At 39.2% G+C, this 15,567-nt stretch overlaps 1 long non-coding RNA gene across 1 annotated transcript; it reads left to right on the top strand.

Annotated features, from left to right (window-relative positions):
* Positions 1–376: 376 nt before the first annotated feature.
* On the top strand, positions 377–11,920 carry LOC120240898. Its single transcript, XR_005530771.1, has 2 exons — positions 377–477; positions 11,683–11,920. It is a non-coding gene; the product is annotated as an uncharacterized LOC120240898 (long non-coding RNA).
* The last annotated feature ends 3,647 nt before the right edge of the window (positions 11,921–15,567 follow it).

Here is a 15,567-nt window from a genome sequence, read left to right as displayed (position 1 = left end):
TCTCCAACTGCTTCTCCCTCTCTTCCCTCCCCTCCTCTCTCCTCTCCTCCCCTGGATCTCTTTTCTTTTTCTTAGCTTTCCATTGTTCTGATTGAGAAATAGGAACTTGAAGCAGAGGAAAGTGAAGCGTTTCCTCTTAAACCCATTGGCAAAGCTCCTTAGGATTGTTCTGGGTCCAAAACTTAATGGATTACTTCTCATTTAACTTCTTGCTCTAGGATTCTTGAATACACAATTAGTTAGCTTATACTAATTAGTGTGCCTTGCACAACAGGGCTGTAGTAATAAGCCAGGTCCAAAGCTGGCCTCTAGGGCTTAACTTTTCAGGGTATGATTTTGACTAATCTGTACAAACCTGCTTATGTGTAGTGTCACCCTTAAATATGGAGTCCAGGTACCTAAGTTATAATTACAGCTAAAGTTTGGGAGGAAGCCTATCCCTGAAGCAAGCAAGCAAAAGGAACAAAAAGCAAATATGTAAGTCACCCTTCTTACCTGTGCAACAGGGTTTAAAATAACAGTCTTGTTTAACAGGCACATAAGAAATTTTGCCTCCAAATGAGTACAGTTCCTAACAAATGACCCACACTCTGGTTCCAGATGTTTCTGGAAGTGTCCCTACCTGCCTGGGTTACCTCCTTCTGTAAAGCCCTCCCGGTCAAGTCTGGTTCAAGTCTCTATCCTTGTGGTTGGATGTTTGTTTTTGAAGATGATATTTTTTTTGTGGAGTCACATTTTGCAAATTAGCTGAGGTATCTTGCTGGGTGATAATATTTGAGTAAAAAACTTCATGAAAAAGTCCACCATGATGAGTTGTCATGGCAAAGACCACCCCCCCCCCCCCAGCACTGAATTGAGGCAGAGGAATATAAAGATCATGGACTTTAGAGTGGGAAGGACAATTCAGATCCCCTCTCTGCCATGTATTAACTATATATGCTGTCAGAGAAGCTACTCTACCTCTCTGAGACTCAGTTTTCTTATCTGTAAAGTGGGGCTAGAAATAGTTCCTTTCCACTGTTGTAAAGATTAGAGATGACATATGTAACATGCTCTGAGCATGGTAGGGTTTCAGTGAATATTAGATCACTTTCATTTGGCCAGTTTACTGTAAAGGATAGTTTACATGAGTCAGAATTTTTTCAAAGTAGGCTTTTGTGAGATGGATTCTGAAACAGTGTTAAATAAATGAACCAAGATATTTTCCATTTCTGTTTCTGAATATGTGCCTTCTCGGTTTTTTTCCACAGAAAAATTTGACACCTCATTTCTGAATCACACTAGAAACACCATGTTTCATCGCTAGCTACTATTTTCTTTAGAAAAGAAAGTGTTATTTGTCCAGCTTCTTTTGAAAGATCAGCTAAATGTCACATTATCTTGCTTCTACTAATCTTTCAAAAATACTCACTGCAACAGTAATAACAATTTCTTCATGCTCGGATTATTTAAGAAATGTGTCTCTAAATATACAGTTTTGAATTTTTATTTAATAAGTCCAGGTGTATTTTTCCACATAAAAATATAGATTCATTATAAAACATCTGGGAAACATAGCAAAGTAGGTTGCAATTAATTTTCCTAATCTTAGGACACGAAGCTAGCCATAGTTATATCCTTGCTGCTATTTGGTATACATTGTTATTTTTTTAAATGTTTATTTATTTTTGGAGAGAGAGAGAGAGAACAAGTGGAGGAAGGGCAGATAGAGAGGGAAACACAGAATCCAAAGCAGGTTCTAGGCTCTGAGCTGTTAGCACAGAGCCCATCATGGGCTCGAACTCATGAACCGTGAGATCATGACCTGAGCTGAAGGTGGATGTTTAACTGACTGAGCTACCCAGGTGCTCCAGTATATGTTGTTCTAACCCATTTACTATACTTTTTATACCTGTACCCACCCATAATGGTAATAACATGATGTGTATGTGAATGTGTATATATGCATATATACAATCCATAAATATTTCTCTTTGAATTGATATCTGTTTATTGTGGGTCATAATAATTGAGAGTCATCACAGGAAAGTTGAAAAATACTGAGCACCATAAAGAAGATATGGAAAGTATTCTGTAATTCCATCATACACAAATCATTTCCTTAACATTTTTCCTACTGTATTTTTAGGGTGTTGAGATATTACTACATATTCTAATTCTTAAGTATAGTTAAGCTATAATCCAAAATAAGTGATTTGAAAAAGGATTTGGTGACAAATATTTTGTGCCAGAGCACAGTAGTATATTGGTCTTTTCCATTTCAAAGAGATCACAGCCAGAGATACAGGTTATTCAACATGGGTTTTGACGACAAATTCCTGGACACAAAAATAGACATTGTGTTTCTACCAAAAGCTCAGTTTGAAAAAAAAGTAGACTTTAACTTTCAGGGCAGTTTTAGGTTAATAGCAAAATTGAGAAGAATGTACAGAGATTTCTCGTATACCTCCCGCCCCTATCGCCGTACATTTATTACAACTGATGAAGCTATATTGACTCATCGTGACCACCCAAAGTCCAGAGTTCACATTAGAGTTCACTCTTTGTGTTGTATTTTCTATAGGTTAGAACAAATGTATGGTGACATGTATCCACCATTATACTATCATATAGAGTAGTTTCACTGTGCTAACAATGCTCTGTGCTCCCCTGTCTTCTCTCTCCTCTATCAATCCAACCTTGGCAATCACTGATCTTACTGTTTCTATAAGGCTTTGCCTTTCCCAGAACATCATGTATTGGAATCATATAGTATGTAGCCTTTTCACATTGGCTTCTTTCACTTAGTAATATGCATTTGAGTTTCCTCCATGTTTTTCATGGCGTGATAGCTCATTTCTTTTTAGCACTGAATAATATTCCATTATCTGGGTGTACCATGATTTATCCACTCAGCCATGGAATAAGGACATCTTGGTTGCTTCCAGGCTTTGGCAATTACGAATAAACTTACTATATTCTTGTGCACGTTTTTGTTTGTTTGTTTGTGGACATACATTTTCAACTCTTTGGGATAAATACCAAAGAGTGCGATTTTTGGATTATATGGTAAGACTATGTTTAGTTTTCTAAGAAACTGCCAAAACGTTTTTCAAAGCAGCTGTATTATTTTGTATTCTCACTAGTCATGAATGAGAGTTCTGTTGTTCCACATCCTCTTTAGCACTTGGTGTTGACAGCATTTTGGATGTTAGTCATCCTAATAGTTGTATTGTGGCATCACATTTTAATTTGCAATTCCCTAATGACATTTGACATTGAGCATCTCTTCATGTTTATTGGACCTCTTGTTTATTGGACCTTTGATGAGATGTCTTTTCAGGTCTTCTGCCAATTTGGGGGGTTGTTCATTTTCTTATTGTTGAGTTCTAAGAGCCCTTTGTAAATTTTGGGTATGAGTCCTTTGGCAAATATTTTCTTTCAGTCTGTGGTTGGTCTTATTCTCTTGACAATGTCTTTCACAGAGCAGATGTTTTAATGAACCTATTAATTATTTATTTCACTGATCACACTTCTGGTGTTGTATCTAAAATGTCAGCACTAAACCCGCAGTCATCCAATGGTGTCCTATCTTAATCTTCGAGGAGACTGGCAGTTTGGAATTACATATTCAAGTCTCTGATTCACTTGGGTTAATTTTTGTGAAGGATGTTAGGTCTGTATCTACTTTATTTATTTATTTATTTATTTATTTATTTATTTATTTATTATTTTGCATGTGGATGTCCAGTTATTCTTGCACCTTTTATTAAAATGGCTACCTTTTCACCATTGTATTGCCTTTGCTCCTTTGTCAAACTATATTTGTGTGAAGTCTATTTTCAAGCTTTCTATTCTGTTCCATTGGTCTATTTGTCTCTTACTTTGCCAATATTACACTGTCTTGATCACTATGACTTTATTGTAAGTTTTCAAGTCAAGTAGCAAGTTTTCAATCCTCCAACTTTGTTCTTCTATTTCAATATTGTTTGGGCTATTCTGGGTCTCTTGCTTGCCCTTATAAACTTTAGAATCAGTTTGTCAATATCCACAAAACAACGTGCTGGGATTTTAATTTGGATTATGTGGAATCTATAGATCAAGTTAGGCATCATTGACATCTTGACATTATTGAGTCTTCTTGCCCATGAATATGGACTTTCTCTCCATTTATTTAGTTCTTTGATTTCTTTCATTAGAGGGTTGTATCATATAGATAGATCTTGTTTTCTACTTTGTTAAATTATACTTAATTATTTAATTTTGTTTTGGGTGCTAATATAAATAGCATTGTGTTTTTAATTTCAAATTACACTTGTTCATTGCTGGTACTTAAGAAAATGACTGGTTTTGTACTCTGAAATTTTATGATAATAGCTTATTAGTTCCAGAAGTTATTTGTTGTTGCATTTTCTATGTAAACAATCATGTTATCTATGTACAAAGACAGTTTTATTTCTTTCTTCCCAATCTGTATAGGTTTAGTCTCTTTTCTTATCGTATTGTATTAGCTAGAACTTCCATTATGCTGTTGAAAATGAGTGGAGAGAGGGCATATCCTTTACTTGTTCCTGATATTAGCAGGAAAGCTTCTAGTTTCTCACCATTAAGTATGATGTCCTTTATAGATGTTCTTCACCATCTTTACAAATTTCTGAGAAATTTTCCTTTTGCTCTTATTTGCTGAGTGTTTTTTTTTTTTTATCATGAATGGGTGTTGGATTTTGTCAAGTTCTTTTTGTACATTTATTAATATAGTTATTTAATAAATAGTTATGTAATTTTTCTTTTTCTTTTTGTACATTTATTAATATAGTTATTTAATAAATAGTTATGTAATTTTTCTTTTTCTTTTTCTTTTCTTAAAAAAATTTAACATTTATTTATTTCTGAGAGACTGAGAGAAACATAGGATGAGCAGAAGAGGGGTAGAGAGAGAGAGAGAGAAAGAGGGACACACAAAATTTGAAGCAGGCTCCAGGCTCTGAGCTGTCATCACAGAGCCCAATTCAGGGCTCAAACCCATGGACCATGAGATCATGCACTACACCAAAGTTGGATGCTCAACCAACTGAGCCATCCAGGCGCCCCTCGTGTTGTATTTTTTTATTATTTGCTGTTGATGTGATGGATTACGTGATTAATTTTTGAATGTCAAACCAACCTTGCATACCTTTGATAAATCCCACTGGTTGTGGTGCATAGTTCTTTTATACATTGTTCAATTTGCTAATATTTTGTTGAGAGTCTTTGTATCCATGTTTGTGAGAAATATCAATCTATAGTTTTCTTTTTTTGTAATGTCTGTTTCTGGTTTTGGTATTAGAGAAATACTGACCTCATAGAATGAATTGGGAAGTATTCCCTCTGCTTCTATTTTCTGAAAATGGTTTTAGACAATTGGTATCATTTCTACCTTAAATATTTGGTAAGTTTCACCAGCAAATTATTTGAGCAGGAGCTCAGTTTTGATAGAAGAAAAACAAAAAAATGTTTGAAATAGTAATATTTTCAGCACAATTTCCAAGCCTCATGAATGACTCTTCTATTTTTTATCAAATATGGTTAAAAGAAAAGAACCGTTTATTTTTAAAAGAAGCCATCAGAAGTTTCAAGGGAATCCATCAGAAAGTGGGTCAAAGGATAAGGCTCAAGAAAAAAAAATCAGTTTCCTGGTAGTGAGAAAAGAGTAGACATAGAAGAAGAATTGGATTTTGGAACCTCTGCAGGAATAAGATTTGCAGAACCCTCTCACTACCCAACTCACCTGAATTTCCAAGTCCCAGAAATCTTTTTCGTGCATACTCCATTTTAGGATAATAAATTATCAGCATTTATTATTGGCAAGTATGCTCCTTTAATTTTTTTCTTTTCAGGGAGGGTGTGCATATGTAATACTTTTTGAAACTTTCCATATGAGATTCCTGGTGTGGAGTGAAGACAATATAGCAAACACAGATCTTGCTAATTAATAGCATCTCCATCTCTTCCAGGTTGGAGAGACTATTTTGGATAACTCACTGTCTTTTGGGGAAATGCTCAGTCTTTTAGATTCCATCCCTTTCCTATCTTTCATGTCTTTGAGACAACTGGCGACAAGGGATTTTGGATCCATGTGATGTATTCTAAATCTGCCCTGGTCTCTGCTATAAAGGGATGGGTGGGTTAGGTTTGGTTCAACCTGAACTAGTGTTCACTGGGGAATGACAAGCCTCATCTGGCTTTTTGGGGTATGGTGTACTGGTGCCCACTACTGAAGTTCCGGTCCTTTGTCTCTGATTTTGATGTCCCCACAAAAAGTGACCTGAGGACCCTGCAACCTGTTGTCACCTCCTCTTTTACTCTCTATGACATATGGAGACTTCTGCATCCCTATGCCACCCTGAGGGAATATAGCCTTGTTCTCTATCTGCCATCTTTCTCAAGCAACCAGCGGATGCCAATCTTCCAGATGAAGACTTTTATAATCTTCTAGTCTATGTCTGAGAAAGTGCAGAAGTCCCACTAGAATCTCCCAAATTACTTGGTTATTGTAATAAGACAGCATTCTCTGGGCTTTTGTTCTAGCCAGAGGACCAGATCAATCTATTTGCTCATGTGCTTTTTTACCCTTCTCTTCTCTTTACAAAACGCTCCACCTTCTTGTCCCAGACCATCTCCACTCTCTCTCCAGGCAACTTGAACTCTTCTTTATTATGTGCTGCATTCCTTAGCTTTATTTTACAGTAAAACTCCGCGAGTTCAATCTCAAAACTCAAATGAGTTCAGATCTCATTTGTACCTTGCATTTGATGTGATTAATTAAGAGCATTTTTCTTTTGCTTGCTTGTTTTTTAATTTAGAGATTCTCTTAACTCTTGACAAAGGCCAACTTTCAAAAAGAGCCCTGTTTGTTTCTAAATAATTCTTGGCTCCCTCCTCCAAACTGAAGAATGCTGTGGGTGAGGAGCCATGTGGCAATAAGATTTCTGGCACTTAAAAAATGCACCTGAAAAAAATTTTAAAACATTCTCCTATTATGGACCATTCCCAAGTGTAATTGGTCATTGGACTTTTGTTGACATCCTTAAGGATGCTGATGTTCTGTAGAAAAAAGAAAGTGTGGGCTTCTGTAAAGTTTAGAGCTTTGGTTGTGACACTGTTGGAGAGAGGAGATGGGTGGAGATCTCTGTGGCTGGTGTGACTCACATACTGCAAAGTTACAAAGTCAATTCAGGATCTTAAATGGAATCACTTATAAGATCTTTTCCTCAATATATTTGCTTAGTACTTATCACTCCAGCGACTCAACTTTCTCAGGAGTGAACAGCCAGAGCAGAAAAGTATTTGGAGAAGACAGCAGAACATACTTCTCAAATTTCTTCACTTCCTCTAAAGAAGACAGTTTATTAGCAAGGCTTTGGCTTGATTTTCCAGACTTAACACTCATAAAATAAGTCATTATTTTTACAGCTCAGTTGTTTCATCTGAGTTGCTAGACTGGTGATGGTAGTAAGAGCTGTTGCTCAGCTGTTTAGGACATAACATGCAATTTCTCTGAAAAGGCCCTGGTCTTGGTTTTATTCAGGGATGAAATTTATTGGGCCTGCTCTAATTGGTGTTTGTTTCTTTTTTTCTTCTTTTTTTTTTTTTTACGAATAGTTTATTGTCAAATTAGTTTCCACATAACACTCAGTGCTCATCCCCACAAGTGTCCTCTTCCATGCCCATCCCCCCTCCCCCCCACATCCATCAGTCCTCAGTTTTTGTCAGCATTCAAGAGTCTCTCATGGTTTGCCTCTCTCCCTTTCCCCCACCATTTCTGCCCTTCTCCCCCTTGTTCCTCGGTCAAGTTCCTCCTAATCCTCCTATACGTGCAAACATATGTTATTTGTCCTTCTCTGCCTGACTTATTTCGCTCAGCATAACACCCTCAAGGTCCATCCATGTGGCTACACATGGCCAGATTTCATTGTTTCTCATTGCCATGTAGTATTCCATGGTATAGATAAACTGCATCTTCTTGATCCATTCATCTGATGGTGTTTGTTTCTTAAAGGGAAGATATAATCTTGTCCATTTTCCAGACTCTCTTCCACCCTCAGTTGTGATTTTCTCTTAGCCCCTTTCCTGACAGGTCAGTCTTCCAAACCCACTCCTTTAGTTGGCTCCAGAGCTTCAAGGTGGGCCTGCCAATTCCAGAATGCTCTTCTGTCTACCTGGTCTCTGTGGAATAGCTGGTTTGGCTGAAGGTAACATGCATATGCAACATGACAGAGGATCGATGCTACATAGATATGTATTCATTTTCAAGTATAAACAAAGTCTGGTAAGAAGTGGTCCATCTACATGGCAGCTTTGTCCCTATGTTCTCAGAGACACAGGCTCTTCTAGCTCACCACTCTTCTCTCCCTAACCATGACCTACAGTTTTTTTAGCCTTTGGCCATTCGTTCATTCCAGACTGCAGTAAGAAGGAGGTGAGAGTCCAGGGTACCTCCCAACTGTCACTTAAAGAAGGGGGCCTGGAAGCTGCCACATGACTTTTCCCCTTAATCCCAGTGGCCAGAACTTAGTCGCATGACCACACCAAGCCACAGGGAAGTCTTGTGCCAAGTTGAAAATTGTGTTTTTACAGAAGAGGGGTGGACTTGATTTGGGGACACATCCAGCAGTGTCTGCTGCAGCCAAGAAATTAGTTTTCCTTTGTGATTTATAATTTATTCTAATGCTAGCTCAGAAAATATTTTTGATAAAGGCAGTATGTCTGGGGCAGGATTCAGGCTCACCTGGTTTGAAAAAGAATTACTTACTTGGGTATAATTTATATTTGGATGTTCCTAAAATCTCTATTCACATTATGAGAGTTATATTAAGATTATTATCTTAATTACCTTCTCTCCTAAAGTGCCTATTTCATCATTAGAAATGTGACATTATTCTATGTTTTGAGAAAAGTTATAGAACTCAACTTACAGCCTTTTCATGAAGTAATAATAACAGCTCTCCAATGGAAAATGGAATCTTGAAATATTGAGGTCTGCAATAATACCCTTGGAATGTGCCAGAGTTCAGAGCAAGGAATGATTAAATCGAGGAGGATTTAAAACATGGGCATTCTGGTCGGTGGGTACTGTTGGTCTCTTTCTACAGCTCTGATAAAAAGCTGTCTTGCAGGGGTGGCTGGGAGGCTGAGTTGGTTAGGCGTCTGACTTCGGCTCAGGTCATGATCTCACGGTTCATGGGCTCGAGCCCCGTGTCGGGCTCTGTGCTGACAGCTGGCTCAGAGCCTGAAGCCTGCTTCAGATTCTGTATCTCTCCCTCTCTCTGACCCTCCCCTGCTCATGCTGTCTCTCTCTCTCAGAAATAAATAAAAAAAACATTTTAAAAATAAAAAAAAAGAGAAGCTTGCAAATGGTACTCCCACCTTGCCCATTCAGGGGGCAACAGAGCTCCAAAACCAAAAATGGGACTCTTCTCTAGACTCCTTTGTTATTTCAGAGCTACCAACAATAGGACAAAGTTTGCCCAAGGCCAATATGCAACTATTTATTGCTGCTGCAATTTGGGTCCATAGTAGAACCTGATGAGAATGAATTGATCCTCATTTGCTCAGTAACATTTTACTGAGGGTCCATGATGTGTCAGATGATGTCCTAGAATTTGGAAAACAGCAGCATGCAGTCATTTGCCACTTTGATTACTGACCCATGCTCCGATGTTCCCCTACGCTGCTGCAAACAACATTTTTCAGGTTTCTTTGCCAAAAGGCTCCTGGTTAGGTTTCAACCAATGGGAGGAAGTCAGTGGGAGAGGACCAGAAAGCCTGAGTATTTCTTATTCACTCTCTTCTCTTGGTAACTATTCTTATTCTGAGATACAGACCCAGGTAGACCCCATGGCTTGACCTGACCATTGTGAACTGGGTGCTCTCTGATATAACAAGACATGAGCTTGCCTGCGTGTGACAGTACTACATCATCAGGTGAAAGTAGTAAACATGATCAGGCTCCAGAAGCTCAAGAAAACACAAATAAGGTGTATGGACAAGTGATTCAGGTCTCCAGGGCATTTACTTCTGTGGCTTTGCCACCCCTGCTTCTAGGTAGTCCTATGGAGTCCTTAATGGAGAGTTTCCTATGACTAGTTGATGGAGGTGGTTGAACTTGGACCTGGCAAATTGATGGGTCTGCATGGTACCCTGACAATAGCTGAAAGTGGACTGTTTCTGTTTTATAGCTCCTTTTACAAATGATGAAGGGAATTCTCCAAGTGAGTAGAACTTCCTGCAATATCTGGTTACTTACTTCATAAAGAAGGAGATATGGCCATAAGTTTGTGTCTATGCTAATTCATGGTAGCAGCTTAGTGTTTGGCTGGTTAGTCAAGGACTGGGAATGAATGAGACTGCAATATTGGTGACAAGAAAGTCTGGAGAAGAGCAATGTGAATGGAATTCATGGAAAGACAGAGTGTGAATATATATAGGGTACCCACTGAGGTGGAAGTCTCCAATAATCAAGAGAACAAGGTGGCCTACTCTATGCATGTCAGTTGGCCTCTTCTTCAAAGCCACTTCAAAGTGGCTATAGCAGCAGTGACAAAACCCATTCATAGACTCATCTGAGTGGACTTCCACTCACCAAGGCTGACCTGGCTACTGCCACTAGTGAGTGCCCAAGCTGGAGCTGGAGGCTCAGTCCTATGCAATATCATGCCAGGCTGATGACACCAAACTCTTTCCATATAAAGGAGATATCCATCCTGGAAATTGATTTATCTTCCATTCCCCCAGAGTTTCTGTCAAATGCCACATTCACCATCATGGTATCCCATTTAATCATCCTATTGACCAAGAGTTCATCTTATAGTGAGAGAGGTTGACTTAGTCTCAGCATAGATTTCAGTGTCTTACTATATAACCCTGCTTCCTATAGGATAAGGCATATGCTCTGAACAGTAGTAGAGGCATGATATTCTTTCTGCCTTAGCCAGAATACACAGGTCTAGGAATTGAGGGTGGAGTGGAAGCACTTCTTCTCACTATTACATTAAATAGCCCACTTATAGTATTCCCCCCCCCGCCCCCATATCAGCAACTATGGTTTAGAGGTCTGAATTCCCAAAGGAGGGATGTTTCTGTCAGCGGACACTGTAATGAATCGATTGGACTGGGAGTTGAAAAGTGCACCCAGATATTTTGGGGCTCCTTGTGGTACTTACAGCAGGTGAAGAAGAGAATCCAGATTTCACCCAGGAGACGTTGGGTTGGGGGCTATACCGTGGGGGCAGGGAGGACTATGCTGGGAATCCCCAGAGATTTGTGGCTTGCTTTGCAGAAAGAGATGAGAGTGTTTTGGTTTGTATGAAGACCTGGACCTGCTGTCGTGTGGAAGGTCATCCTGGGTACAAGGGTGAGAATAAATGCTAAGTAGCTGAAGTGACTACCTGAGTCGTTTTTTTGCTGGTTTTCTTTCAGATTCAGTCCGTGCCCTTCTCTGGCTTTTTGCTAGGTATCTTCTAGTTAGACTTGGTCATGGTGAGGGGAGCCACTGGTGGAAGATTGGAGAGTAATCCCACCATAGTTACCTTTCCCTCCAGGTAGACTCACTCCTGGGTTCAGACAGCATATCATTTCCTTTCATCTTCCCAGCCTGGGATGGGTGTGGCTTCCTGCTGGTACTAATTTCTGGTTTGTCTTCCCTCCTCCTGTTTGCTCTTTTAGCTCTTCTAACAACTTGGAGGATGGTTCCTGTTTCAAATTCCTTCCATTGAACTTTCTGGCATGGCCTTCATGTTTCTCATAGCCCAGTGAGTGAGATACTGAAAAACAGACAATTACAAAGGAATGTGATAATTGGTACTAAAGAAGTAAGCATGGTGTCTAATGGAGAAGCCATGGAGAGATGTCTAATATCTTCTTTGGGATTAAGCAGAACAAATAAACAAATCCAAGAAAGGGACCTCCCACCTGTCATAATGGCTAAAATTACCAACTCAGGAAATTACCAAACCAATGTTGGTGAGGATGTAGAGAAAGGGGAACACTTTTGCACTGTGGGTGGGAATGCAAACTGGGGCAGCCAATCTGGTAACACTGTGGAGGTTCCTCAAAAAATTAAAAATAGAACTACTCTATGACCCAGCAATTGCACTACTAGGCATTTATCCAAAGGATACAAAAATGCTGATTCAAAGGGACACATTCACCCCAATGTTTATAACAGCACTATCAACAACAGCCAAATTATGGAAAGAGTCCAAATGTCCAATGACTGATGAATGGATAAAGATGGTGGTATAAAAATATAGAATGGAATATGACTCAGTGATCAAAAAGAATGGCTAGCCATTTTCAACAATGTGGATGGAATTAGACTGAGCAAAATAAATCAGTCAGAGAAAGACAAATATATGATTTCATTCGTATGTGGAATTTAAGAAGCAAAACAGATGGACATAGGGAAATAGAAGGAAAAATAAAATAAAAACAGAGAGGAAGACAAACTGTAAGAGACTCTTAAATACAGAGAACAAACTGAGAGTTGATGGCAAGGTGTTGGGTAGGGGGGTGGGCTAAATGGGCGATGGGCATTAAGGAAGGCACTTGTTGGGATGGGCACTGGGTGTCGTATATAAGTGAAAAATCATAAATTATACTCCTGAAACCATTATTACACTATATGTTATCTAATTTGAATTTAAATAAGATTTTTTTTTTTAATTAAGAAAGAAGGCTTCCTGGAAGTGGTAATATCTAAACTAATCTTTAAAGGACTAAGAAACCACTTGAGATGTGGGCAGTGGATCTCATGGGGGCACAGGAGGGGAAGCTGGGTGATTGAGGGAAATGTCTAACACCTGGAGGTTTTACCTTTCACCAGTGTATCAAAGAAGACCCCGCTCTGCTCTTCATGAAGCATAGAAATAATGTCATGACTTAATGTTGCATGGTTTATATTTGGCCAGTAGAAAAATACAATTTGAAGTCAAATTCAGCAGATATTTTGTGTTCCTATTGACTGAAAAAATATTCTTGCCTCATTTTCTTGAATAAAACACTGTTGAAAATTTGTGGGCTCTTGGTTTAGCAGTGTATGGTCCTCCTTTGAAGATAGATTATAGTTGTAAAATAGTATTTGGGGTGCAGCAGTAAAAGACGTATTTTATTATGGGCACTCCTCAGCCACAATAGACACACAGACACACACACACACACACACACACACACACAACCTTTTTAGTGGCCAGTATTGATGAGAAGGTCTATTGTATTAGAGAAGGGGAAGTTATCGAGGTTATTTGGAAGAAATCAAATGAATTGAGAAAATTAAGGAGGATGTAGAGTTCCTTGAGACCTTGCGGGGAAAGACAAAATAAAGGAGTGGAAATGGCAAGAATGTTTACATTCTTGGGGAGACCAGAGTGAGGGAAGGCAAGGGCATAGCTGGAGCCAGACCAGATCAAGCAGAAGTTCAAGCTGAGGCTGAACAGAGAATGCAGGCGCCTGCTTACTTCGATAACGGCACACTTCTGCTAATGGTACTCACATGAGAAAAATCTTGCAAAAATAACCAGAAGAGGCACAGTCCTGTGTGAGCCAATGTGGCCCACCTGGAGTAAGTCTGAAGAGGCATCTGGGAAGGATTGTGTTGTATACAATGGATAAGATGATGAAGGAAAATTCTCGGCTCTGTATTAAGTAACTTGAACACCTGCTTATGAATTTCTGGGCACTTCTTCATGTTGTATTCTCTGCTCAATTTTGTCTTGGTTAGTGTGAAGAATAAACTCTGATTATTATGGTTATGACTTGCTGGATGTCTATTATTTCCCAGAAACTGTACCAGAAACTTTGTGTAAGTCATGTAATTACGTTTTCCAACCTGCATATCAATTAAATGTTATGATGATTATTTTATAGATGGAGGAAATGGGACTGAAAGCAATGAATAAACTGCCAAGATCTGACAGGAAGTAGCAGAAATAAAACCCATATCAACCTGATTCCCAAGCCCTTGCTCTTTCAACTATTTGACTGAGTTGATCACACGTATACACACAAATTATTCTATTTGTTTAGGCTGTTTCACTACCTGTTTTGATTTATCTGTGACACAATCTAATCAAATGAGTAAGAGTAAGTGATTTAGAAAGAATTTGAGGAAGAAGGATTCAATCCAAATAGTTGACACATGACTGATGATTAGATTATTCTGTCAGTGTTTAAAATGTTTTTTAAGTTTATTTATTTTGAGAGCATGAGCAGGGGAGGGGCAGAGAAAGAAGGAGAGAGAGAGAATCTCAGGCAGACTCTGCGATGTCAGCACGGAGCCTGATGTGGGGTTCGAACTCAAGAACTATGAACGGGAGGGCACTTGTTGGGATGAACACTGAGTGTTATATGTAAACCAACTTGAAAATAAACTATTTAGGAAAAAAAAAAAAAAAAGAACCATGGATCATGACCTGAGCCGAAACCAAGAGTTGGCCACTTAACTGACTGAACCACCCTGGTACTCCAGTTCTGACAGTGCTAAAAAACATGTGTGGGGGGCACCAGGGTAGCTCAGTCAGCTAAGCATCTGACTCTTAAATATAGGTCAGGTCATGATCTCATGGTTTGTGGGAGCCCCGCATTAGGCGCTGTGCTGACAGCTTGGAGCCTGCTTCAGATTCTCTCTCCCTCTCCCACTCACTCCCACTCACACACACACACTCTCTCTCTCTCTCTCTCTCTCAAATAAATAACCCTTAAAAAATATGTGTAAGAATAAAATTAATACTGACATCAAATGTCATCGTACAAAAGATGTTCAATTCTTCATATACAACCTTGGAAACAGCTATTGATAAAGAAAAGATCCATTTGCCTAGAAAAATTTGGGATGGTGACAATCTACAGTCATTCCCAAGATGAATGTCCATTTTACCCCAGGCTTCTGGCCATGCTCACCTGGTACCAGGAATAAAGATATCTGTCCTCCAATATACGATCTTTAATAGGTATTCAGAACATGTAAGAGTGCAGAGATCCAGGCCAGCAGACTTGAGTTGTATGGATGACAACTCTTTTTATTTATTTTTTTATTAAAATTTTTTTAAATGTTTATTTATTTTTGAGACAGAGAGAGAGAGAGACAGAACACCAGTGGGGGAGGAGCAGAGAGAGAGGGAGACACAGAATCCAAGGCAGGCTCCAGGCTCTGAGCTGTCAGCACAGAGCCTGACACGGGGCTTGAACCCACAAACTGTGAGATCATGACCTGAGTTGAAGTTGGACACTCAACCAACAGAGCCACCTAGGCACCCCAGATGACAACTCTTTACAGAGAAAAGAATCAACCAATGTCAACAGCAAAGGTTTCTAGAAGCTGCTGCAATGCCACGTAAGCTGACCCAGTGAAGGCCTAGAGCACTCAGGAACAAAATATTGGGTTACTTCCTGGGCCAGGAATCCCTGTCAGCTGAGTTTCTGGCTATAGGGAGGCATCAGCAGGAGGCAAGGGTCTCTAAGGAAGTCAGAAATGTCAGCTAGACTGTCACCATCGGTTTCAGCAACAAAGGCCAAAATCTACTGGCATTTCTTTGTTTACAACATGTCCACAAA

The sequence above is a fragment of the Hyaena hyaena genome, unplaced genomic scaffold, assembly GCF_003009895.1.
Source record: "Hyaena hyaena isolate Hyena2069 unplaced genomic scaffold, ASM300989v1 scaffold_266, whole genome shotgun sequence".
NCBI lineage: Eukaryota > Metazoa > Chordata > Mammalia > Carnivora > Hyaenidae > Hyaena > Hyaena hyaena.
The sequence above is the reverse complement of the archived record's forward strand: the minus strand, read 5'-3'. Positions and strand labels throughout refer to the sequence as shown.